Genomic DNA, 24489 nt, shown 5'->3' with positions numbered 1-24489 from the left:
TTTCCTCAGGTACTCTGGTTTCCTCCGACACTCCAAAAACATGCTGGTAGGTTAATTGGCTCCTCTCTAATTTGGCCCTTGTATGTATGTGAGATAGGGACCTTAGATTGTAAGCTCCTTGAGGTCAGGGACTGATGTGAATGTGCACTGTGTAAAATGTTAGAGCCATATACTGTAAATATCTGTAATAAATAATTAACTCAGGAGTTACATCTTAAAAATGCATTCAAGTATGTTAGCTAGTAACAAAAATGTATCTTATTTGTGAATCACTCGGCTGTAGATCCTCAAATCATCTCTGAATTGCTGCTGACACTGTCTGGAGGGTGGCTACGTTTGTTCCCCATGGTCCCAAAATAAATACTATTTAGGGTTACAACAGACCTGAACATATATATGTTCTCAACACTTATTTTGTATTTCCAGTGCAGCAATAATACTGTATAAATGTAATTAAACTGAATGTATGCAGTAATGTCCCTGTATTGGAAAAATAAAATAAGTGTTGAGAACATGTACTGTGTTTGTTCAGGTCTACTTTGGCCCTAAACAGTATCTGTTTTGTGTGTGGAGTGTTTAGACAATCAATACCTCTTGCACACACATAAATTGGGAACATCCAGCCCCCTTGTCCAGCATAAATGGCTGACACAGCTAGAAAGCAGTGATTGCAATAGATTAGGGAGCAGCAGGTTTCATTGCGTCAACTGTAAAGGTTATATACCTTAGCTGTTGCCTACAGTTCCACTTTAAAACTGCAATAGTTGAGAGACATTTGGACAAACTCATCCAAGGTACACACTGAGCTTAAAGGGTTTCTAAACCCTCAGCTTTTTTTGCATATATCTACTGCTAGCCAGCAGTAGATATATGCAAAAAGTAAAAAAAAAAAAACGCTTTAACAGCGGTCTAAACTTACCTGTGTCTTCCCCGTGCGTTCCCGTCCGAAAATGTGAAAATTCTCGGGCAGCCGCAAAGGATCTTGGGGCGGGCGCATGCGCAGTTCACATTTTCGGCCGGGACGCGAGGAGAGACGCAAGGTAAGTCTATGGACGCGTGCACCCGCATGCAGACACCGTGGGGCAGGAAGTGCCAGCAAGCCCAGAGGAGTCAGCGCTGGATCGGAGACCCGCCGCAGCGCTGGAGAGAAGGCTGAAAACATCAGGAAAGAAGAAGGAGATCGGATTGAGAGACATCATTTAAGGTAAGTGCTTTCATTAACGTTGGCGTGAGGGAAAAAAAAGTTGCCTTTAAATGTCACTTTAATGAAACATGTTAGATTTATTGATGAAAAAAAAACAAAAAAAAAAGAAAGTGTACTCATTTCAGCTAAGAATAGGAGCGAACCTGCGGAAAAGGCGAACAGAGAATAAATTCCGCAGGTGTGATACAGATGGCACTGGATTCAGGAGAGACAGTAAACAGGAAGACATATTGCACACGGCAGGTGCAACTAATTCTCTGCTGAAATGTGCAGCATGCAGCTAATGTGGCTTAATAGCAATCTGTAGATTTCCAGGTTTAACGTAAGACCAGAGCAAATGGGCAGCAAGCCCTGGATAATGTTCTGCTGTAATGAGGTGTTATTTTTTGTTCCTGTAATCCATTTAGCAGGGCGTGAAATCGACAAATTAAATCAATCATCGCTCTTACTGTAAGTAAATGTAACAAGATGTTTTCATCTGCTATTTTCTTTTCTGACCTTAGATTAACTTTTTCGCGCATAGAGGTCATTGATGCCCAAATGCCCAGGCCATATATTGCAGTATTAGTACAGTATGTGTTGGTTAGCTTGACTATAACTTACATTTTTCTTTTCCCACTTAATAAATGGTCACATATTGTAAGGTCATAGAGTATTTAATTTGTTATTCTGCTGTTTGTATTATAGCCTGACAAGTGAAAACATTTTTAAAAATACAAATTAACATATTTATTTATTTGAATTTTGAAGTTATTTTTAATACTATAATTGTGTTGGGATTTACAGTATTAAACAGAGCCACATTGCCATCTACAGGCTGCATTTGTTGCTGCAAACTGAAATCATTATTTTCCCAACAAAGCCTTCAGCCTAAATGTGATCGCTATGTCATAGCTAAGATTAGTGGGGATCGAAGCTGACACTGACAGGCTGGTTTGATGGCATAATTAATAAAAAGCATTAAATCCCCATTCTGGCCAGAGATTCCCCTCATTTCAATCTCTCACTCTCTACTGGCATCTTTCCCTCCCATCTAAAGCATGCGCTGGTCACCCCAATACCCCCAAAAAATCTCAACAACCTCAGACCAATCTCCTTACCCCCATTCACCTTCAAACTCCTAGAACGCCTTATCTACAGCCACCTGAGCCACCACCTCACTGATAACGACCTTCTCGATTCCTTACAGTCTGGCTTTCGCCCCCTACACTCCACTGCAACCGACCTCCTAAAACTCACTAATGACTTACTAACAGCTAAAAACAATGGCCACTATTCCTTACTCTTGCTATTAGAACTTTCTGCCGCTTTTTACACTGTTGACCACCTGCTCCTCCTCAAAAAACTTAACTCACTTGGTCTACAAGACTCTGCTCTCTCTTGGTTCTCCTCTTACCCAGGGCTGGATTTAATCTCTCTGCTGCCCCAAGGCCAGGTTCCTTAATTGCCCCCCCTACCTGCCAACACCCTCCCCCTACCCCATGGAGAATGGCAGACCTGTAGGCTGCATACAAGTGATCTCGGCAAAATCACAGAGATCACTTGTACAAAACAAGCGGCAGCTTTCCCGCTTTTAGCTCTGATTGCCCAATGCAGGGTTAAATGTAGAAAACATCTACCCGCCCGGTGCCCGGAACTGCATGTCCCGGGCATTGGGAGATAGGAATTCCACACCCCTGCCGCCCCTCTACTCCCTGCTGCCCCAAGGCCGGGCCTTGGTTAGCCTTGTGGGAAATCTGGCTCTGCTCCTACCTATCTAAGTGCTCCTTTAGTGTCACCTACAAATCTAACTCCTCCACTCCTTCCTCTTTCTGTAGGGATCCCCCAAGGCTCTGTCCTTGGACCTCTTCTCTTCTCTATCTACACCTCCTCCCTTGGTCAGTTAATAACCTCATATGGCTTCCAATACCACTCTTCAAATGAGCTTAAAAAGCATATCTGTAAACCCTAGTCTGCTTTGAAATCTTTGCCTGGGAGAGACCTTACTGATGCAGTATAACTACCTTGTGTCTTGTTGCTGTGCTCAGTCTTGCCATGGTGTATGACCTGTGACATGAAAATGTCTTCCACAACCTCACCTTAGTAGCAGAGGTTGGCTGTTCCTCACCCAGTTTTAAGCCTCCTATACAGCTGTTTCTGTTTCAGTTAATGACTGTGTCTTTAAGCCTACATATTAAATTAATGATCATTAGCACCTGCTTGGTATAATTGATTAATCATATACCTGACTCTAATCCTACAAAATCCCTGACTTTGTTCAAGTGTGCGAGTGTAAGAATTAATGCTGGTTTGAAGCCAAAGGGTAGTTACAGCAAATATGGATTCAATTTAGATTTTTCTTTTGTTCACTCACTTTCCACTTTGATAATTGATAAAAAGAAACAATAGAAATATATATTTTTGAAAGCATTCCTTCTTTACTGCATTTTTTCACTCCTGCCTACTGTATATACATATATTTAAAACCACCCAAAACAAAAGTCCACTAGCAGAAAATAAAATAGAAAAACATTGAACTTTTTTTAGGATTTATATGAAATAAACTAATATATTTTTACATATTGTGGTTGGAGTTGTCATTTTCTGGTGCTTTCAAAACCCCACTTCTTCTTTCTTTAAAAGAAACTTTTTTTGAATGAAAAAAGACCCTAATAAATCACAAAAGAACTAAAAAAAGCTGCAACGGGGGTGCCATAGGCCTAGAGGCTAACAAGTAAGCACACTTTCTGCTGACATAGAAAAAGAGTCCTAAGAAAGACATCTAGACTGGAACTGTAAACATATAAACACAGAGGTGGTTATACAAGGGTATGTAGTTCACCACACTGCAATCTAGAGTTCAGTACTGCACTGTAAAGGAACAGATTTGTCAGCTTTCCCTAACCAGCACCAACACACACTGGCCAGTAGTCCATTATTTCAGATTATTAGCTCTCAGGGACCCATCAGACCAGGGGCAAGATCATGCAGTGCATTATGGGTTCAGGCGCAAAAGTCTTGGCATTTCACAAAACCAGTAAAACCACGAGATCTGCCTAGAATCCAAGATGGCTCCAAATCCTAACCTCATCCTTGCACACTATAGGTGGCTTCACCTATGCTCTTGGCACAGCCATGTTCCAACCTGAGAGGCTGGTGGAGTACACATAGATATGAAAAGAAAGAAAAAGAAAGAAAGAAAGAAAGAAAGAAAGAAAGAAAGAAAGAAAGAAAGAAAGAAAGAAAGAAAGAAGATGTAAGAAAAGAATGGCAACAGTTTATGATGCATAGCGTGTTTGACACTGAAATGTTACCCAGCTGAGGCTTACATCTACTTTAAAAATAAAAATCAGTCATATTTGTCTCTTTAAAACATCTGCTCACGTTGGTAAAAATTATGTATGTGTGTGTGTGTATATATATATATATATATATATACTGTATGTGGAAAATCTGCATTTTATATGTTGGCGTCTCATCTATACAAATACTATTGACTTCCTGTTTACTCCACATTTTTGTCACAATGTTCCAGAAAATGTCAGTTTCTGTACCACAGCAAAATGTATTCACAAATAAGCTGCCGATCCACTTGCTGAATAATTCAACACTCAAAGGAGTTTTGTGCAAATCTTTGTTGCAAAAAGTTCAGTAAAATCCCATTTACCGAGATACAATGAAGGTTTGTTTCAAGTCAGTTTCATTCAGCCGTTATTTCAATTTTACTTCCTGAGATAAAGCGAGTTTTAAAAGATTGAAAGAAAGAAAATTCATGTGGTATAAAAGAATATTGACACAGTGAGTACAGAGAGAATGGGAAGTTCAGCAGGGATAAAACATGAAATCATCAACCGGTTTGGTAGGACAGCGGAGACGAGACCTGTAAATGAGTGAACAGCAAAATGTCATCAACGGGAATGATGTGCTACAAATCACACAGCCCCATATCCAATTATCACCTGGAAAAAGAGTCCAGAACAAGAAGAATCTAGACTAACTAGAGGCCACATACACAAAAACTTTATTTACGTAATATTGCACAGTCGTCATTTGTAATGCCTAATTTTGAAAGCTGTAGGCGAGTTAACCCCATCCTGTCCGCAATCTGTATATTAATGTTGCCGAACATGATGCCCATGTCAAAGGCTAAGTTTACAGTATTTTTTTTGTTACCATATTTCTTGTTGCACCCACATTCAGGGTAAAACATGGTCACATCAATAACCCACCTTTCCCAACTTCCTCCCGCCTTCACCAACATACCTGAATTATAATGTTCTCCCCACAGGCTCCTGTCATTATTTTAATTTATGATTGCTCTGCATGGCTCTGCCCACACAGCTGTGTCATCCATTCACAGATCATGTAACATGATGTGTGAATAGTGCCCCATCTACCACCACAGCAGAGTACCTTTTAGTTCTCAATTGAGCACTTGTATTCCATTCATACTTTGTCCCATCCGGTTACTGAAAGTCCATACCTTGGTAAGGACAGGGACTGGAAGAATAGTCTGTAGGAGCCAGAGCATTGCACCCTCGATCCAATGATCATGGTTGCAATGCTCAAGTGCAAAAAAATAATGAATCCACTTTTTTTCTTTTATTTTTTATTAATACGTGTGCATTTATTATTATTGTTTTTGTTTTTTTTTCAAAAGCTGGACTATGCCATTAAAAAACTTTCTCCCCTATGAGAGCCAGCAGGCCACACTTTGCTGGCTGTCATTCTATGATCCCGGTCATGTAATCGTTATGTCAGCTTTCACATAGGGTCTATTCACGAAGCTGCCGAAGGATCTGGCCGTAGCTCCGGCCGATCCTTCGGCTAGCTTCGGCCCCAGGACCCCTTCGGTTCAGTAGAACCGAGGGGGTGCTGTACGGGCTATTCACAACAATAGCCCGTACATTGGCTCACTTCACTTCTGATCGGTCATTCACTCGGCTGCCCTCGGCAGCTTTGTGAATAGACCCCTTTATCTTGCAGATGTACACTGCCCCCTTCAGGACTTGTTCACACCAAATGCAGACCAGATCTGCATGAGTTTTGAGGACATGTTTCAGTTTTTCCACATGCTCTGGAACTGAACGCTGTGGTGTGAACTAGAGCCCAAAATACCATTGGAATACATTGGATACAGTTTTGATAAGTTCTGCAACTGCTCTGCTCTGCATTTGCTCCGCACTTGGTGTGAACTAGCCCTAAGGTTGCAGTGTTCACCTGCAGTGCCCTGTATTTAATAGTTTAACTGTCAAAGTTGCACTTTAAAAAAATATGAATACATTAAAAAGAATAGAACAATACAAAAAACAACAACTCTTACATTGTTGCACATTTGTCAGCCTATAAGAATAATACAGATGTTGTTTTAGAGATCTATATATAAAAAAAAACATTAGATGTTCTAAAAAATATGTGTAATAATTATTCGGATGTGCAAATGAGTTATTGTTAATGTAGAACTGTGGCCTAGAATAAACAACAATTATGTAGATTAACTCTGCAGACCTCGAGCATATGTTTCTGCAGTTTTCTCTTTGTCCCGCCAATGCCTGTTGATCCTGCCAGTAAAATCCATGTAAAGGTGCCCATACACTGCACGATTCTCGTACGAGAATCGTGCAGTGTGTGGAAGGCGTGCGACCGTTTCTACTGTACGGTCGCACGTCTTCCGTCGAACCAGCATGCTAGAAAACCCACCGGAATCGTACGATTCTTGGCGAGTTAGTGGCCTGCTGGTTCTTTTTACAGCAGCAGAGCCGCCGGACAATAGGAAACTATTGGGCGGAGCTAGCTGTCACTGCTAGCTCTGCACAATCGTTTTCTATTAACTTTTTTCTACTTTTTTCACTCTTTTTCTGTTCTGCTCGGTGCCTCTGAGGGACCGAGCAGAACAGCCGAGCCAAATGCCGCTCGGCGGCATTCGGCTATTCTCTCACTGCTGTTCGGGATCTTTCAGAATAGCCCGAACAGCAGTGTGAAGCCTGCCGGAGGTTCGGCTCAGCCGATCCAGATGTTGGATCGGCTGAGTCGAACTCCTTCTGCACTTCAGGTCAGCCGAACATGCTAAGCATGTTCGGCTGATCCGAAGCCACACGAAGCAAGCCGATGTACGGCTGATTTCAGCCGATGTACGGCTGAAATCAGCCGTACCAGCCTGAAGTGAATAGCCAAACAGTGTTCGGCTCACTTCACTTCTGATCGGTCATTCACTCGGCTGCCCTCGGCAGCTTTGTGAATAGACCCCTTTATCTTGCAGATGTACACTGCCCCCTTCAGGACTTGTTCACACCAAATGCAGACCAGATCTGCATGAGTTTTGAGGACATGTTTCAGTTTTTCCACATGCTCTGGAACTGAACGCTGTGGTGTGAACTAGAGCCCAAAATACCATTGGAATACATTGGATACAGTTTTGATAAGTTCTGCAACTGCTCTGCTCTGCATTTGCTCCGCACTTGGTGTGAACTAGCCCTAAGGTTGCAGTGTTCACCTGCAGTGCCCTGTATTTAATAGTTTAACTGTCAAAGTTGCACTTTAAAAAAATATGAATACATTAAAAAGAATAGAACAATACAAAAAACAACAACTCTTACATTGTTGCACATTTGTCAGCCTATAAGAATAATACAGATGTTGTTTTAGAGATCTATATATAAAAAAAAACATTAGATGTTCTAAAAAATATGTGTAATAATTATTCGGATGTGCAAATGAGTTATTGTTAATGTAGAACTGTGGCCTAGAATAAACAACAATTATGTAGATTAACTCTGCAGACCTCGAGCATATGTTTCTGCAGTTTTCTCTTTGTCCCGCCAATGCCTGTTGATCCTGCCAGTAAAATCCATGTAAAGGTGCCCATACACTGCACGATTCTCGTACGAGAATCGTGCAGTGTGTGGAAGGCGTGCGACCGTTTCTACTGTACGGTCGCACGTCTTCCGTCGAACCAGCATGCTAGAAAACCCACCGGAATCGTACGATTCTTGGCGAGTTAGTGGCCTGCTGGTTCGACAACTGCCAAACGGGCCGGTGTGCGCACGCCATCGTAACCGTGTGTTTGCAGTCATCGTAGCCCCGCCCCTCATTACAGTCATCGTAAGCCCGCCCCTCAAGGGGGCGGGCTTGCGATGATCGCAAGTACGATCTGCCTGTCCAAGATGGGCAGACCGTACGTTTTTTTAAGTACTTTACAACCATCGCAAGACTAAGGATCTTGCGATGGTTGTAAAGTGTATGGCCACCTTAATGCAGCTTCTTATGATGGGGTGGCAACTATGATAAAAGAAGGAAGATTTGACTCAGCTGGTAAATGTAACTAGTATTATTATTTCATCTCAGAGTAATATGATTTATTACTTGTTTACTTGCCATACAGGAGCCTTCAGATGTACTTTAGTTAAACCAACACAGGTTGATGCTGCAAGTTTTGGCCTGGGCATCTAGGCATTAGGGTTGCCACCTGTCCAGGATTCACCCGGACAGTCCGGGTTTTGAATGCTGTGTCCGGGTTTCATGGCAGCAGAAATCCGGACACAAGATGTCAGGCAGACAGGGGCAACCAAAGTTAAGATAGGGGCTACTGGCTCCCCATGAAAATAGTCTCAACTGTGATATTTACATATGAATGGGTGGTACTATTTACATATGCATAAGCCACGACTAATTTTCCCCAAAAAATGTCAGCGCATTGCTAGAGTGTGTTCGGGTTTCCATTGAAGAAAAGGTGACAACCATGCTAGGGATCAATAACATCTGGCCATGAAAGGGTTGATGTAAGATAACTGTTTATACAGACCCACATCAATCTGAATGTCCAAAGAGCTCCAAGGACTCAGCGCTCTATTCCAACCTCGGCTGCAGTAAATTCACACTCTGGGTGCAGGCTGTAGTGTGCCTCTCACTTCCCAAATCAATCTCCAAAAGATCAGCCCCACAAAGACTAGGTCTTTGTGCAACTGATTTTTTGGACACATAAATGGGAGTTTGTAGAGAATTGTGGGTGTTACTCCTGCTGACCTCCTTCTAAAAACCTGTGTTCACTTAAAATGCCAATATCCTTAGACAGTGATGTAAATCAGAGGTATATTAGGAGGAAAACACAGATGTAGATAACAGGTACAAGGGCATATTTAAAACCATCATGGAGATCCCCTAGCAGCGCAGAAAGTTCTAATATGCAAACAGTGACTTGGCTCTTAAAGTGCCACCTGTCTCTTTTACACATTATCAGATGTCACTACACCTATCCCTAAGGTCACAATATTTAGAGCAAATAAAGTAAAACCATGACCAGACATGCACATATTCGCATACAATTAGCTAGCAGTAAAACGTTAAAAAAAAAAACACTGGCCTCTGTAGCTGCAGCCACTGTGGATTAAAATGTTATTAAAGGAGAACTATGAGGTGAGTGAAAATCTCTCATCCTCATAGTTCGAGCCAATGTGTGACAATGAAACTGTCACACGTCGGTCCAATAGATCGGGAAGTGAGCGAACACATACAGTTGCTTGCTCACTTCTTGATCATCTCCCTGCAGAGAGCGGTGACTGCAAGTCACCGCTCCCCACAGGGATTCCCCCCTCCCCTCTCCGATCCTCCAGCGCTGACTGGAGGAACGGACGGGGAAGGGGGCGGGTACAGCTGGCTCTGCCTCTAGAAAGGCAGAGCCAGCTGTCACTCACGCAGCTGGGTGGATCTCGAAAGCATTGTCGGGATCCGTCCCAGTTGCGGTGCTCTAGAGTATATAGCAGGCAATAGCCCGCTATATACTGAGCCTTGGGGTCACGGGAGGAAGCTAGTATATGTCCTCCCGTGATCCTTAAGATAACTATGGGGAAAAACACTTACCCCATAGTTCTATTTCAAACCCTTCATATAAAAAATATAATATAGTGCAGCAGAGCTTGGCACTTACCTTGTCTAAAGTCCTTCACAGAAAACGTCCGGTCACACACCACAAGCATCACTGAAAAGTTTATTGTAGCACACAGGTACATATCATCCCACCATGAATCTATGACTAAGCCCATTATTGGGTGAAACATGTCAGAGTGAAGAGGATCCACGGCAGGTCAATGTGTACATGTGTGCTACAATAAACTTTTGTGAGTGACCAGACTTTTTTCTCTGAGTAACTGCTGATGCTGAAGTAAGACGGGCTCAGCCGGTATGCACCCATTATTCTCTCTAGTGCTGCTGTGAAGGAGCGGTGATACTATGGGCTATGGAAGTTAGTTGTCTGAAGTCCTGTTTTCAATTTTAGCTTGTGGTTGCATGGAATTTATGGTCTGCATTTTCTTCAGGTGCCTCCACCACTTTGCAGGGACTCACAGAGACACTTCTGTGTGTGCACTCCCAGCTGGCAGTGTGAAGGCTTCTTTTGCGTCCATATGCACACATAGCCCCAGCGACAAGCCCTTTCCCCCTCCTCCCTGGTTGCGTGATAGCAGCTGAAGCATGCTCTGTCTCTGTTCTCTGAAGCGCATGCTCCACAACCGAGCAGTTCGGAGAAGTTGGACCAGGACGCGGCGGTGGAAACATTCGGGCACACAGGAGGCAATGGGACATCTAAATCCACTGAGCCATATTTTACCTTAATGTTGAGAATGCATTAAGGTTAAAAAAAGCCCTTGCTTTTAGTATTACTTTAATTCATCCTCAATATTTGCTGCAGAAGCTTCTCAGTATTACTTTCAATTTTTCCCTGTGGGTCAGCTTGCCCCTTCAAGCAGTGATTTGGCAGCCTGCTGGCCTTCTAATCTCTAAAGTAAACACAGAGCCGGTTTGGAGGGGAGAGAACAAAGTGCTTTGACCTGACTTGAACAGCTTTACTGCTTCTATCATGAACTTTGAGGATGAATTGTTCCACAATGGCTGTACTCACAGAGGTTGTGGCTTGTGTATATACTACTTGCTACAATATGTGAATATTTGAACATCTATATCCTGGCCAGATTTCTACTTCAGAATCAGCACAGATTCAATGTAAACACATTGGAATGTGTTTTTCGAAGTTGCTTGTCCTCAGACCTTGGAAGAACAAACACAGATTACAAAAAGGAGGATAAGCGCTATATAAAGAGGATGAAATGCAGGTGATCACATTAGATATAATATAAATGCATCAAAGTATGTAAACCAAATATCAACTCAATTGCTTTTATGTTTTTGAGAGCTGCGAGATAAATGTCAGTATGGATGAACTCTTTAATAATAACAACTATTCTTATTATCTTCATACCGCAGCAGTGCTGGGACTCAGAGACCCCTCGCCTTGTCAGGCAGCAATAATAAGTGCTGGAAAAGGGCCTTGGGGGAATTCAGTCACGGATGTGGATAGGAATCTGCCCATATCTAGATGTAAGGTACAGGTTGGAGTGTTCATAAAGCCATTCCTATTGTAAACATACCTCAGGGGGATACTGCTCAGAACTGGAAACCAAAGCAGAACAAGTAAACAGAGTGCATAGAAAAATTTGATATTAGCAATTGTGGGTTATTTTGTAACTGATAATCGATTATAGATTATCAGTTACAGATTAGATGCAGAATTTGCTCAAGCCCACGCAAAACTCCCACTGACACACCATCTCCCCGCCCAAAAACAGTGGCATACTGAGCATTCCCCACCCCTTTGTTAAGTGTAGCTGCAGGGTGGAGAATGCCTTTTTTAGGGGGTGCTAGCTGTCAACTTTGACTGTCACTGACAGCTGTAGCCTCCAGTTAGGAATGGGAACCACAGTAGTTTCCGATCATCTGATCAGTATGTCAGCTTTGACAATGATCACATGCAAGCTGAAGCATTCATTGAGGGAAAAAATGAGTTTAAATGTAGGTTGCATTTGTCTAAGTACTTTTTCCGTAAATACAGACAAAAAAATCCTGTTGATCCTGCCCAAAATACAGTGTTTTTGTAGCTTCCTGTGCACTGATGTGTCAAGCAATGTTATTAACTTTTCTAGCTACCTTCTGTGAACTTCATAAGATCTCCCCCCTAAGTAATGGAAATAAGGCGAATAGGAGGTGTTTGTAATCCAAATCAGGAAAGCTGCCTAGAGTGACAACACTGCTGCTCCAGTGCAGTGCAGTGCGTGTTGTCAATCTAGGACAGGGCATGTGTTACTGGCAGGATTGCCAGGTAAATCCAGGTAAATTGTGGAAAAGAAAGCTGAAAAAAGAAAAATATTGCAGCCACCACATCCAAGGCTTCATTCACACTACACGATTTGGGATTCCTGTGCAGGAATCCTAAATGTCCTGTTGTGATGTGGCCATTGTACCCATTCAAGTTAATGACCGTGTGACAGCAGCTGTATCTGTAAGTAGCAGTCTGTATGTCACATGATCATTAACTTGAATGGGTACAATGGCCACCTCAGAACATGACATTTAGGATTCCTGTGCAGGAATCCCTAATCGTGTAGTGTGAATGAAGCTTTAGATGTGGTGGCTGTAATATTATGTACTACTAATTACTAATGTACAGTAATTGTACTGTATGCAATACATCCAGTACAAATACGTGAGGACTTCCACTTACAGCCACTGTCACCCTATCATTACCGTGAACGGGTACAGCAGGTGCATCTAAACAGGACAATTGGGATTCCCACTGTAGGGACCTATGGCTTCCCAAATTGCATAGTGGAAATGAAGCCTAAGGTCTGATACGCTGCAGTATATTAAATTTTTGGTTTTGGTTTTAGATATATTTTAATATTCAAGTTGTGGCATAAACATGAAGCTCCCTCTGGAGCAGAAGAGAACTTTCGGCACAAGCTCCCTCTGGGCAGAACACAGAGGAAAGAAGGAACAAACTCTAACACAGCTCCATCTGGGGAAGAGCCCAGAGGAAGAAACAACCCTCTGGATGGTTGTTTCAAATACTTATCAACTTCCCCCAACTTACACCACTGGGTCAATTTCTCACTGTTCAGCTAATGAGGATGACCAATCGTAACTCAAATTATTAACTCTTCTTTCTCTGTCTATTGGAGCCCACAACATTTAGAAAAGTAAACAAAGCATAGGTTGGCTACAACCTGACTCTTCCAAGCTGACACAAAATTAAACTAGGGACACTACTGCAGAAGGAGGGTAAAATAAAGTTTTGATATTTATAGCAAAAAAAGATATAAAAAAAAAAGTCTACAGGAATGAAAACAGCTGACCCAGAACTATTATAGGATCCCATTAGGCATTAAACACGCATCAACAATCATACAGGTATCACTTCCATTCCGACCCATTTTCACTGAATCAGCTCCTGCCATCAAAAGCTGTCAATTTATGCACCAGCTCAGACACCTTTATTTTCGTGATTAAAACCTACGACAATATGCCAGAAGGGGAGCGAATGACTCTTGCATTAGCAATGACATGTGCATTAGCATTGTAGTAAATGAGCATTATTGTGTTCAACAGATTATTCTTTGTTTGGTCTGTGATTAAAGAACGCTGGATGTGAGACAAGACCGTACATTTAACATATTTGATTTAAAGCTTAGACAACACACGCCTGACAATGAATCGAGAGCATTCCAAAGTCCAGATGGAATTAGTTTATGCAGCATTATTTTATATTGTTATCACTGTCTACATATTTGTCCTGTCACCACATATCTAAAAGTTTACATTTCCATTACCTTAATGCAAAGAAGCAATCAATAAGGTTCAGGAAGAGAACCCAGGGGTGTCTGATTGAGATGGGTGTGGAATGAGGAAGCTGGCCAAGAGATTTGGCAGGAAGGCCAGATTCTCCCCCTGTGTGGCTGTAAGCTCTTGGCCAGTAATCGCAGGCTGTCGTCCTTTCAGCTTCTCTTGACAGCATATCCAGCTAATGCCGGGAGACAGCAGCCAGATGGGAATGGTTACCCTTGGCAAAGGCAGAGCTCAGAAACTGGGATCAAAGAGAAGCGGACGTGGGGAGAGGTTTAATGAGCGTTGTTACTCTAGAAAACATCTAAAAAGGAAAAGAGTTAAAAGCAAAGACAAAGAGGAAAATAATAAAAGATAGGAAACAAGGGAAGAATACAAAACAGCTTTGGCTTTTGGATTTCACAAAAACACTAGAGAACTTTCCAAACCCCAAATCTTTAAGAATAATTGTGTCTTGTAAGGGGGAAATAGTAACCTTGAAGAAGAACATTTGCAAATGGAAGAACTTAGGGAGTCGGGATGTTTTCTTCGAAGAAACAAACAAGCATGAAACAACAAAGTTATTACATGATTGGATAGACTGAAATGATCAGAACCACAAACCCACTGCATGGCGACCTTAGTGAAAATTATGGTCACTTTCTGAATAACCATTTAGGAAACAGCTGGCAGATAGCCTTACATTGAATGCAATATCTTTAAAATGTATGTAAAACCTAACAATGAACTTATATTATTTGTTTCCATTTGGCCTGGTAGATATACCAAGTGTTATGTTATATCTGTGCTGTAAGTACAAAATATATCCATTGATCTGCAGTCTTATTTTATTCAACCATATTAGTCTTACCCAGGTAACCTCTGAAAGAACATCCTCACCCTATGTTATGGAGATGAAACGGGAAGTGTTCTGTAGTGCTAACACACATCTTGTCTGAATATGACAATGCTGCCCCCCCCTCCCCCATTTATACAGTACAATGAGTTTGTGTTGTCATCCTAACACAGGAATTGAGTTAGTGGCAGGATCACCAGGTGGAAAAAAAAAGAAAACAAAGCCTGAAAAAAAAACCTAATACAGCCACCATACCTAAGGACTGGCAGGCTGCAATAAATCAAATTCTTGCTCTTGGTTTTAGATGCACTTTAAGGATAAATCCACACTTTTCCAGGAGGGAGAGTACACTGGTGCATTTAATCACCAAACAATTGCTTATAGCTCTGAGAGGGACAACTTAATTACAAAAAGCTTCCCCAACAGACCTTACCAAGATAAGCAAGGGAGACATACTCCCACCACATTCTTCATAATGGCTTACGCAGATGGGTGGACCTGGGAACGTAATGCTCTAACCTTTCCACTGGAGAACAAGAAAAATGGGCAGGTACCCAATAGCTTGCTATATCAAAAAAACAAACATTTGTATGTATCTATTAATTTCTAAATATTCTGTTGAGAGCAACTTCATTTTCATATTTGGCAATGCATCTATAGAAGGTAGCAAGGTAATAGTGTACAAGCAGATCCAATTAGATTTCCAATTAGTGTAGAGCAGAGCAACTTAGATTGTAAATCCTAATACAAATTTGTGATTGAGAAGTCTGCATTTTGTAAAACTGACCATCACTTAACAGGCTTGGTTATAGTTAAGTATATGGTTAAGAAAGTCTACAGGCTTGTGAATGATGAGGATAGTCTAGAGAGAATTGTGCAGGGTGAGACAAGGCATAAACAGGGCATAAACTCTGTATGAATCATTTCCACCTTTAATCCATACTACCTTTAACTTCAGAGATGTTTAGACGGAGCTCAGACAGCCTGATCCCAGGGGAAGAACAATTATTGCTTGGGAAAATACAATACGACCAACAAACTAGTCTACTCTGTGAATCTGGGATACTGCAAAAGAGACCCAAGACTACCATGCTTTCCTGGTGCCTTCATGGCAGCATACCTATGATAGATTCTGCCCCCTATCCTACCCAAAGGACCGGTTAGAAGCTATAAGAGAAAGAGAGAAACCTGCCCAGGCCTTCTAGTAACTAGCCAGGGAGGGAATATGCTGCCATGGATAGGCACCAGAAAGGGAAAATGACTGGTAAGTATGATACAATTGTCCGTTTACTCTTCTTTGTTGGTGTCACACACTAAGAACCCATCATTCGCTACTTGACAGCATACAGTACAAAAACCCTACATAATGAACCAACGATTTCACAATTTGTTTCACAAGTACATAAATTCTACTTCTAGCCTTCAGTAGTCCAAAGGCAATTATTTCTGGTCCAGCAAAGCCTTCTTTGCATTTTGCCATTTAAGCAATGGCCTTCTTACTACCACTCAACCTGTCAAACCTGTTGCCATTTTTGGATCCTTAGGTTTGCTGTGAAAAGAGCACTAGAAGAGATTACCAAACTTTTTTTTTATTGATTTTGGCCTTGCAAATCATACAAAGGAGAAGTTGTCAAGTAAGGGATTTGTAGTATTGGGTACATACAATCCTTAAGCAGTGAAAAGCTTTAGGTCAATTTCATTCACTGTATTAAGATTTGTGGCAGCACCCTGACTGATATGATCTAGGAATACACTCAAATAGGGACATGCAGAGATTTTTCAGGGGGTGTTGCTTTCACCCCCTGATTTTTCAGGGGGTGAAAAAAAGGGACACCCCTTTTACTGTCCATGTGGACTAGGTATTTTGGTTAAAACCGTATCTTGCACGCAATGCACACCACACCAAGCACCTCCTATTTGCATTGCACCACATATAGCACAATGCACCCCAATTAGTGTCAGATTATATTAAGAACAAAATGGGTGGTTATCTGGGGCCCTGACTGCACATCAGCACTGTTTACTGTAAGTCAGTTTCAGCTTTTTTAAATTTTTTAGAGGCTCCTCACTGACAGGAAGCTCTACCTCTTTCCTTTATATTAATATCCCCGCACTCTATACTATCTTTTAAAGTAAACTTAACATGGTTCTTACTATCAAAGGGGCAATTATAAGGAAGCTGAGGGAAAAGGAAGGTGTTTAAACACCCATAGCCCCCCCTTCCCTGCTGCACTCAAACATATACTGAAACATAAGTGGACTTTTTTTTTTTAGCTGAGGACATTTTATTTAAAGGCACTCTAAACGCAATAGTTAAATCTTAAACATGCATTTAAAGGGTTTCTAAACCCCCAGCTAGCAAGCAGTAGATATATGAAATTTTTTTTTTTTTTTTTAATCGTTTTAACTGGTTTAAACTTACCTGTGTCTTCCCCACACGCTCCCGTCCGAAAATGTGAAAATTCTCGAGCGGCCAAAAGGATCACATTTTTGGCCAGGACGCGAGGAGGGACGCAAGGTAAGTCTATGAACGCGTGCACCCGCATGCAGACACCGCGGGACAGGAAGTGCCAGCAAGCCCAGAGCAGTCAGCGCTGGATCGGACACCCGCCGCAGCACTGGAGAGAAGGCTAAAAACATCAGGAAAGAAGAAGAAGATTAAGGTAAGTGCTTTAATTAACGTTGGGGTGAGGGAAAAAAAAGTTGCCTTTAATGTCACTTTAAGTATTCATGGAAAACTATGATTAATAACAATTTATCTTATTTGTGTATCACTCGGTTGTAGATCCTCAAATAATCTCTGAATTGGTGCTGACACTGTCCTTCCTTCTGGAGGGGGGCTACTATTGTTCTGCATGGTCCCTGTGTGTGTTGTAAAGTAACCACCGCTCCAAACTTACTCTCATGATGGACTACAATCTCACATTTAGTTTACTAATTTGTATTGAGATTGTAGTCCATCACGGGAGTGAGCTTGGAGTGGTGGCTACTTTACAACACACACAGGACCATGAGGAACAAAAGAAGCCCCCCTCCAGAAGGAAGGACAGAGTCAGCACCAATTCAGAGATGATTTGAGGATCTACAGCCGAGTGGTACACAAATAAGATAAGACATTTTTGTTAATAGTTAAGGTACTTGGATACATTTTTAAGGTTTAACTGTCACTTTAATATTACCAACATGCACCTTGTTAAAATTACATTTACCTATTGATTTTTAAGTGCTCAAACTAAAACAATGACAGTGTAGATTGTTAAATTGGTGTAATTACAGCATTGATCTAGTCACAGTTTTTTTTTTGAGTCAAATAATAATTAACTGCAGAATATTGAGTACCAGTGAATAAATGGTCTGTGGGCACAACAAACTGTAATTATGGATGGTGGAAGTCTCCATATTCAACATATTTGTTGTAAATTGTTTTTAAAGTAAACTTGATTAAGACAATTTTTTTATCTTCACCTGATAAGAAGCAATCATTAATGCTTAGTGTCCTTTACCTTGATTCATTCTCCGCATTAAAGTGACACTAAACTCAGGAGTTCAAACTTAAAAATACATTTAAGTCCCTTAACTATTAACAAACATGTATCTTATTTGTGTATTACCCGGCTGTAGATCTTCAAATCATCTCTGAATTGGTGCTGACACTGTCCTTCCTTCTGGAGGGTGGCTACTTTCGTTCCCCATGGTCTATGTGTGTGTTGTAAAGTAGTCACCGCTCCAAGCTCACTCCTGTGAGCATTCTCATTTTTGCAGGTATTTAACTCCTGCTACTCAAATTTGCTGTTGTGTGACCTTTTACTGGCTTTGCCTATACCTTTAAGTGGTCCAGCCCCAGATAAATGTAAACGCAATCAATCAGTTCAGCTGTACACCATTACACAAGGCACCAGGGAGTACTCTGTACCTATCAAAATGAGGGTTGCATCTGAAAGAGGCCCTCTGCATTTTTGATGAAAGCTCTAAGTATTAAAGATAAATGTAATGGAGATGTTAACAGCCTCTCTACATTTGAAATCTATTCATAATGACCCTCTTGATAATAAAATATTCCCCCTGGATTCATCCAATAATTGCATCTCTCCAGTACATTTACCAGCTTTCATCTATGTGTGAGAGAGCACAGTACACTTAAATTCTTCTATAGGGAGAGGGGCCGGTGAGACCCGCTTGAGGCCCCATATTACCATTAAACATTGCTGAAAGTATGACCAAGCTTTTCACAAATGTTGATTCTGCCTGCTTCATTTCTGAAGGAAAATAGAAACCATATGGGCACTGAGGTAGAAGTAAGTCAATGTAGAAGGTGTTGTTACTAAGTAATACACATGGAAGTTTAAAGGTCATGTATGACGGTTCCTCACAGTAGGATTATGAAAGATTGATTATCTCACAATTGCATTAGGAGGTACCCCATCGATGGGGAAAATTCTGATTGGAACACACACCAAGATAATGGATCAGTTTAATGAGAATAGCTGCTTGAGCAGGATGAGAGCCCTATTATAAACGGTGCGCTGTGTGCAGCTTCTGAGAAGATACGCTATTAGCATAGCGAGGAAGGCGGCTGCGCATTTTGCATCACTCACGCTACGCTAATAGCGTATCTTTGCCGAAGCTGCACACAGCGCGGCCGTTTAAGTAGTAACCAGCACGCTCTGTAGGCAGCTTCTGACAGCGGGGGAGACGGGAAGCTGGGCTTGTCATTGGATCCAGGCATCAGGTGAGTATTAAAAAACAAAAATGTTTTATTTTATGTTCCTGGGGACATGTAGGGCTCATTCACACTGGAATCGGCCGGCACGTACAGCTCCGTGCTGTGTGCACAGCCTTGAGGAGAGCGGCCGCACGATTAGAGAGCCGCATCTGTAGCGGTGCATGTGGCAGAGAGGCGGCGGAGGGAAGGAACCATTGCACCTGCGGCCAGGGGCTTCATTTAGTGGGGGGGGTGACGCCCGCGGGCCCTCGGCTGGTGGTATTCAGCATTGCTGTATAATCATTGTACAGCAATGCTGAATACCACCCAGCTACAGTCCCCCTTATGTTGGGATTTGTAGTTTTGGCACAGCTGGAGTGCCAAGGTTCGCCACCACTGATCTAGGTGGTTCTTCAATTAGATAACACATTGACATAAATAACATGCGTTTCATGGCTCTGGCTGGCCACTTTCTCAGGAGGGTGTGGAGATACATTTGCTGAGATGTGGCAGAATCTCCTGGTATGTGTATACGATAACAGGAGACCCTGCCACATCTCAGTAAGTGTCTCTCCACACCCTTCTGAGGAAGTGGCCAGCCAGTGCCATGAAACGCATTGAGACTGTGTTTTTTATGTCAATTTATCATCCAATAAATACCTACTAATTGAAGGACCACCTAGAGGCTCATGGTCTTGTTTCTGAGAGTATCTACTATCGCTGACTTTTGAGATACCCTGTTTTCCTGCCTGCCACAACAAGCGCTTTGCCCCTCCCAAGCCACAAAGCCTGGAACCCGACGCACATCCCGACAATTGGTGAAATCTGCACCGGAAAATAAAAGTTGGTGAATGCAGTTGACAATATACTGCAGAATAATATCTGAGTATTTTATAAGGAGTATTTTATTTTATAAGTTCTTCTGGGTATGGGGTGCACAAGCACACTTTAATCCTTCCTTCCACAATGCAGTGGTTGAGTAAACTATTAGCATGCCAGGAACCTGGGGCAGAGGCATCACCCAGTGCGGTCGCTGTGTGTCTCCCGCTGGGACGTCATCGTCCCAGCGGGAGACACACAGGCATGTATAGTCATCACGCACATGCATGATGATGTCATGTGCACTTAACTGCGGGGGCTTGGACACTGGCAGAGAGAGAGAAGGGGGCTTTCATCCGGCGGAAAAAGGTATGCCATTTTGCTCTTGGATTAAGATACACTTTCAAAGTAATCCCTTTAAAGTACTATACTGCATCCTAGCTCTGCACACCTGTCTGGTCACTGTACCTGACCAAATGGGAAACATGCCGACGATCCTCTTCTTGAGAACACATTGTGTGGGAAGAAACATCCTAATTTCTGATCTGTGCCAGTTATAGACCTAGGGAATAAAGGTTCTGTTTGACAATATTTATGAGATAAGGAGCTTGGCGCCCATTTTCCCCATTTGCTAATATTTTAAGAGCACCACCGGACAAGAGAGTAAACAAACCACAACAAACTTATCTCTAATCTTGTATTTCTCAATAGTTTTTAAATTACATCAGTGCCTAACAGAGGTGGCTGAGATGTGAGGAAAAGAACATTTGTTGACCAAGTTTTATTTTACTTATATCCAGTCACAAGTGCTATCTGAAGCTGAAAAAAACTATTGATTTTTAAATTGTGATGATCAATAATGGTACATTGGACTCATTAAGCAGTTGCAATATCTGAATTGGTTATTTATTCAATGTTCAACATTACCATTAAAAGTGCTGAACATTACTTCATTTCTCCTAACTTTTCTACTTAACCACTTCAGGACCATATGATGTACCTACACGTCTCGGTCTTGAAGTGGTTATACCAAGATCATGGCTGCTGCTGCAGTCCAAGAGGTTTGTGTGAGCGTCTGTGCATGTGTGCTTGGTCAGGTTCATAGAATCAGGCCTGGCATAGGTGTGCGCGTCCACGGCCATGCATGCACACATACTCTAAATCATGGCGCTACGTGGGCTATATAGGCTGTGACATCCTTGTTCTCAGTGCTGAGGGATTGACAGCTTTCTTGTATACCATGAGATCCTGAATTCCTGAACGTGCTTCCTTGATACCTACCCAGCTTGTTTGACTGCTCTTCTACTTCTGTAATACCCTCCGATCCCAGCTTGCCTCAGATGTCGCTTCTACCTGCTGCTTAGTACTGCATCTGTGCATGCGTTCCTGACATTGGCCTGTATCCTGAGTACAATCCTGCTTGCTGATTTGGTACCTCGCTGTCCGCATTTTGATGGCCTTGTTTGCATCCAACTATGACTTATTCTATGCTGCTTTCACCAGTGTGCACCTTCGGCATTTACCTCCTTCCTGAAGTTTGCCTCAGAGACCAGCACCTTCTGTCTGCAGCTTGCTATCCAGCACTTGTGCCCCTCTCAGCCCTAACACACCTGTACTTTTACCTAGGAGTTTTGGGACCAGAGTTAGGGCAGTCACCTTAAGTTCCTCTGAGGTCTATGACACAATCCAATCATTCTACAAATATGCAATTTGTAGAATTAATACACATTTTAACTATATAAGGTGACAACTGTGTTTGTGATTTGGTCAGTTTTCCCATCCTAGTTGTTCGGTAGGAGAGGAGTTAATGACCTGGCAGGAATGTTGTGAGGTGTCCATGCACACGCCAGTTTAAGGCAAATTAGATATAAACCAACGTTGCTTGGCCAATATTAATTTTGTTATTGAGAATCTAAAGAGGACCTGAATTGTGGAAGCTATACTAGAAAAGGGCAAGCATAGGATAAAAGGGATAGCCACTGGTTTTGGCTCTGGTCTCATTGCTGCTAAGTTTTTTTTTCCTTTACTAGTTTACCACGCCATGTTCTGCATTGCGTCTCTCAAGCCATCTTGGTAGGAGCTCATGTCAGAGCTGCACCCGACAAATGGTGACCTGATAACTGAAAGCAGAATAAGCAGGCTGCAGCTAGAGAGGCTCAGAAAGCACAGACCCACATAAAATAATAAAGCAGAAGCAGGGAGATCCTTGCACTGCATGTCCTCAGGTACAGCTTCATCTCCAGCAGGGAGAACAGAGAACAGCACAGTAGTGACATCGCCAATTCTCACTCCAAATCTAATGAGACTAAAGAGTGTGATACTCCTCACGCCCCACGGCCGGGACAACGAGCCGTACGCACCACTGCGCAGGCGCGCTGTGGGACTCCTCCCACTCTCGTACGGCGTCCGGCAGTCTCAATGCGCAGGCGCGCCTCGAGACTCCGCCCACTCACCCGAGTAGTCGGCATAAAGCCGCGATCCACCGTTTGATCGGCGTCCCACTATTGTTGAAGCAGGACGCTGATCAACCGACAGCCCTGCTGCTCCAGGATCCAACACTGAAGGAGATTGCGGCAGACGTCCATCCATACCTGTCATAGCCACAAACAGCAAGTATTCTACCATAGCCATAAGGCTACGGTAGGGGGATCTCCACAGCAATTCCTATCTGCTTAAATCAGCTGTATTCATTACTGCAGTCTACTCTACCTTAACCCTATGCCTACTGAACCTAACGCATAACTGTATGCATCCTCACCTGTATTGTGTGTGCAACTTAACCTAAAACATAGCTGCATTCCTACGCAAATACTTGTTGTACTGCAACCTTAATCGATAGCATAACCAAAGGACTGCTCCACGGTATTCTTGGTAACCATTTTCCCCGCCTCCTAGGAATCCTTCTGTATATACTGTCGGCATAATTACAGGTGGAAAACCTTAAGTAGAAAGAGCAGGTTGAGGGGGCTAAACGGGGTATGATGTAACGCAGCTCTCTCCAGGCCTTATCAACACCCTGGGCATCGGAGGCAGAGCTGCGAGCTGATACCGTTACCTCAGAAAGGAAGCCAATTCCACAGCTGTGGTCCAAGGACCTTATTGACCCCTGGGGGTGTATAACAAAGAGAGGCAACAGTACCTTAGATGATCTAAAGGTGCCCATATACCTTACAATTATCTGTTGATTTTCTGTGGTCAGATGGAAAAAGTGCAACAGATTGGCCCAGGTGGAGATTACTTCATCCACACAGTTAAGTGTAGATGGAGGAATCTGTTGCACCTTTTCCATCTGACCATAGAAAATCTGCAGATAATTGTAAGGTGTATGGCCAGCTTCACACTGCACATATACAGAGCTATTAGGCTGTAGGCACAGGTATATTATGGCCACTCTGAGGACAGGGTAGTCTTAGCTGGGCATGTAGTTTTAAGTAACATTTAATAAGAGACAAATTAAAAGCCATTGGCAACATTTGTAAGAAGTTACAGCAACAGTTTCTTTGTGTTCAAAAAATAAACACATAAATAAATAAATGCATATGAACAAAAGATGAACATTGTAAGCACCCCTGTCAGTTCTTTTTTTAACCCTGTATCTGTCACTTTTGCTGGACAGCTTGGTCTGTTAAAGGAAGTGGAAAATGAATGGATATGCTGGCAGGATAGTAAAACTATGATAGAGTTACTTTGCTACAGTCAGAAAAATAAATAAATGTGAAAAAATTATATAAATAATTTTTTATAAAGCAGAAAAAAAGAATAAATAAAAAGAAAAGTAAAAAAAGAAATTCATTAAAATTAAAGAAAGAAAATAAAATAAATAAATATAAATACAATTTTCAAAATTCTGTATTAAGACTATTTGTGTAGGTTTTTTTGTGCATATTTCAACTTAAAATCTTGCTGACAACTCATCTGTTTTACATGATACCGAAGGGATGCAAATATCACTATTCCTCTTTACAGAACTTTGAGGCAAACAACTATTATCAGCTTTTAATTGCAGTATTTATGTGGACTACACTCGGGTCATACAGGGGGAAAATGCATTATGCTTGTAGAGGGTTTTAAATCTTTGTTGTTGATAATTATATAAATATGTACTTGTATCAAGTGGGTATGGTGTGAATATTTAACATATATGAATTACCAGTTATTGTATCTTTAGCTTGAAAGAATAATTGCTACATAGACATGGACTGTAGAAACACAACTTAATAAAACCAGAATACAGGTTGGAACTTTCAACATGCAACTTAACTATAAAAACAACACACATAAAAA

This window comes from Nanorana parkeri, unplaced genomic scaffold, assembly GCF_000935625.1.
Source record: "Nanorana parkeri isolate BGI_ZX_2015 unplaced genomic scaffold, ASM93562v1 scaffold2, whole genome shotgun sequence".
NCBI classification, from domain to species: domain Eukaryota; kingdom Metazoa; phylum Chordata; class Amphibia; order Anura; family Dicroglossidae; genus Nanorana; species Nanorana parkeri.
Note: the sequence above shows the minus strand (reverse complement) of the source record.